We start from the raw sequence: 3,923 nt of genomic DNA, 5'->3' as shown, positions 1-3,923 counted from the left end.
CCCCACCCTCCACAACATGGCCAGGCATGCGTGATGACCCCCAACACACCCGCGCAACATGCACACGTGATGAGTCCCAGTATGCACCCCCAACGCTGCAGGCGCGCATGAGGACCCCTGGCCTCTACCCCCATGTCACTCTCCTCATTCCCTATGTCCTGTCCCGCTGTCACCCTCCTACCTCCTCCTCAGGTTGCCTGCTGGGCTCACCATGGCCTCCCTGAGGTTAGTCCCTGCTGCTCATCTCCCTGGCACCTGGCACTCTGGGGGAGGGTTTCAGCCAGGGGTTCCTGACCTGATGAGGTCCCAGCACCTGGCGTCGTGACAGGTACCTCTTTATTCCAGCCTTTGGAGGTGTAGCCAACTCTCCTTATTTAACCTACCATGTCTCTAACCCTTCTGTTTCAAGAAAAACAGACCACCCCCTCCTCCTTCCCCAGGGTGTAAGTCCATTAATTGTCTTCTCTCCTCTTTATTTAATCTCTTGTGGTCCTTTGGAATCATGTTATTCACATCTCATAAATATGCCCAGTCTCTCTCATGTTAGAAACCAACTAATCACACCTCTCTTACATCTCGTGCCTGTAGCTACCACTCTATTTCTCATGCTTCCCCTGACAGGTTTCTTTCAAATGTATACATGCGGCTGCACCAATTTGCACTCCCACCAACAGTGCAACAGGGTTCCCATTTCTCCACATTCTCACCAGCATCTGTTGTTTCCGAGTTGTTCATCTTAGCGACTCTGACTGGTGTGAGGTGGTAACTCAGTATGGTTTTGAACTGTATTTCCCTGATGATGAGTTAGTTATGTTGAGCATCTTTTTATGTATCTGTTAGCCATCCAGATGTCTTCTTTGGATAAGGGTCTATTCCTGTCTTCTGCCCATTTCTTAACTGGATTATTTGTTTTTTGGGTGTAGAGTTTTGTAAGGTCTTTATAGATTTTGGACACTAGCCCTTTATCTGATATCATCTGCAAATATCTTCTCCCATTCTCTCAGTTGCCTTTCAGTTTTGTTGACTTGTTTCCTTTGTGGTGCAGAAGCTTTTTATCTTGATGCGGTCCCAATAGTTCATTTTTGCTTTTATTTTCCTTGCCTTCAGAGGAGTCTTGAGCAAGAAATTGCTGTGGCTGAGGTCAGAGAGATTGTCGTCTGTTTTCTTCTCTAGGGTTTTGATGGTTTCCTGTCTCACATTCAGGTCCTTCAGCCATTTTGAGTTTATTTTTGTGTATGGTGTAAGAAAGTGGTCTAGTTTCATTCTTCTGCATGTTGCTGTCCAGTTCTCCCAGCACCACCTGCTAAAGAGGCTGTCTTTCTTTCATTGGATACTCTTTCCTGCTTTGTCAAAGGTGAATTGGAGGTTCCTCAAAAAACAACCCAGCAATAACACTATTAGGAATTTATCCAAAGGATACAGGAATGATGATTCATAGGGGCACATGTACCCCAATGTTTATAGCAGCACTTTCAACAATAGCCAAATTATGGAAAAAGCCCAAATGCCCATCAGCTGATGAATGGATCAAGATGTGGCTTATATATACAATGGAATACTACTTGGCAATGAGAAAGAATGAAATCGTGCCATTTGCAACAATGTGGATGGAACTGGAAGGTATGATGCTAAATGAAATAAGTTCGTCAGAGAAAGACATATAATGTTTTCACTCATATGTGGAACTTGAGAAACTTAACAGAAGATCATGGGGGAAGAGGAGAGAAAAAAATAGTTTCAAACAGATAGGCAGGCAGGCAAACTCTAAGAGACTCCTAAATACAGAGCATACCGATGACGGCGGGGGATGTGGGCGGTTGCTGCTGCCCGGATTTGGAGCTGCTACTGCACCCGGAGCTGCGGTCCCAGGAGTTCCTTCTCCCCACCCTGGAGCAGGCAGTCTCCCATCTCCAGTTTACTTCCTAGATTAAGATGATGCTACTGGAAATGGTCTTCGCACCTGCTATGCTGTCTGACGAGCTGTGGACTGCAGTCCTCGTCACACTGAACACATGACCACTGTCTTTAAGATGCAGCTGAAGCTCATGTTTGCAGAGCTGAACCTCTCTGTAGCAGCACTCCGTACAGTACTGTGTAGGGCTGCGGTGTACTTGAAGTCCGCAAGAACACAGCTGTTGAAAATGACATAGATAAACAAAGACAATCTTACTGATCTTTATGTTCAGCATGCAATTCCGTTGCCTCAGAGAGATTTGCCAAAGAATAGATGGAAGGAAATGATGGAAAAGAAAAGAGAGCAACATGAGATGAAACATGAGACTAAAAGGAGAGGCACTGTGGATGGGTTAAGGAAAAGACCCGCATTATGTTTGATGGAAGTTCAGCAAGGACAAGCGTCAAAGTGAAAAAGAGAATGAAGATCATGATTGACTCAGGCACGTTTTACCGGTGATGCCTTTAGAAGAGTATCAAATTCGTCTTCAAGTGTTTCACCACTAATTTTGTCTTCCAATTCGCCTGTGAACAATACAATGGAACACGATAATAATGACACTAAACAGAACCATGACTTAATGCATAGGAGACGTCCTTTGGGTCCTGCAAAGTCCCCACCTTTGCCCCCAGTTGGAACTCCTCCCGTGAAGTCAAAGCGAGCCGCTCCTAAAGAAGCTGAGGCCATGAGTAACCTGAAGGCCCCAGAAGCAAAGGGGAAGATACAACATGTCACGTGGCCATGAAGGAAAGTTTCCAAAAATGTAAATATAACTGAAACTGTAGTATTTCAGGCAAGTTCACGCATACTGACAGTATTTACAGAGATCTTGATTATTGTGGAATTTTCTGAAGAAGTTTCAAATTAGGTTTGAAAACATACTTTCCTTTTCCCTTCCTCCATCCCTCCCTCCTTTAAAAAAAAAGTTTGCTTTTTGTTTCCTAATTTAGAAGGAATTTCTTTTTAAACAAATGGCTTAGTGTAAGTCGTTTATAGCGATCCAGTCAATCATTAGCTGCGCGTCTGTTATAACGCATCTGATGATAAAATTACTTTCATTAGCCTGTTTTACTCTTTGAGGAAATTTAAGATTTTGTTTAAACTCAAATATCTCAGAAGTTCACAATTTTTCTTTTCCCTCGAAAAAGAATTTAACAGTTTATCCCAATAGTTTAGAAAATACTGCCAAACTCCTCGAGGCTCACCAAGAAAAAGCATATTTGTAGTGCTGCCAATAAACTATTCAGAATATACAAAAAAAAATACAGTGAACAAACTGAGGGCAAATGGGGGAGTGGTGAGGGAGGGGGTAAATGGGTGACGGGCACTGAGGAAGGCACTTGTGGGGATGAGCCCTGGGTGCTGTAAGTGATGAATCAGGGGAATCTACTCCCAAAACCAGGAGCACACTCTATACACTGCATGTTAGCCGACTTGACAATAAATTGTGTTTTTAAAAAATAATAAGTAAGTAATGGAATTTTTAGAAAGTATACACTGACTGTTGCCTTTTTCTCGTCTTCTGATTTATTCCTCACCTACTGCGGTTTGACCTTCACTCCAGTATTCCCGGAAACTCCCCACACAGTCTTCACCAATGACCTTCTAATTGCCACAGCCAAAAAAACATGCCCTGGCTCTTATTTCATTTTATGTTGGCAATGTTCCGCTCTTCTGCTGTGGCTGCCCTGCCGGCGTCTCCAGAGGACCTTTCCTCTCCTGGCTCCGTTCCTTTCTCTCTGGCTTCCTTAACTTCAACCTGAAATGTTCCATCATTCCATTCTCAACTCTCTTCCTTTCATTCTGTAATATGCTCTTGGATGACCTCAGCTATATGCACAGGTTCAAGTTTTGACTCGATCACGTCCAAATCTCTAGCCTGTCCCTTGAGCTGTATACTTCTCCGGTCTCTGTGCTAGCAGACATTGCTCAGAAACCTGGAGGGAGCCCTGGGCCTCATCTCCGGAGC

At 44.1% G+C, this 3,923-nt stretch overlaps 1 pseudogene; it reads left to right on the top strand.

Moving 5' to 3' along the window:
- The first annotated feature begins 1,794 nt into the window (after nt 1-1,794).
- LOC115295193 lies at nt 1,795-2,699 on the top strand (annotated as a pseudogene).
- Nucleotides 2,700-3,923: the final 1,224 nt, after the last annotated feature.

Source organism: Suricata suricatta, chromosome 7, assembly GCF_006229205.1.
Source record: "Suricata suricatta isolate VVHF042 chromosome 7, meerkat_22Aug2017_6uvM2_HiC, whole genome shotgun sequence".
In the NCBI taxonomy this organism is placed as follows: domain Eukaryota; kingdom Metazoa; phylum Chordata; class Mammalia; order Carnivora; family Herpestidae; genus Suricata; species Suricata suricatta.
The sequence above is the reverse complement of the archived record's forward strand: the minus strand, read 5'-3'. Positions and strand labels throughout refer to the sequence as shown.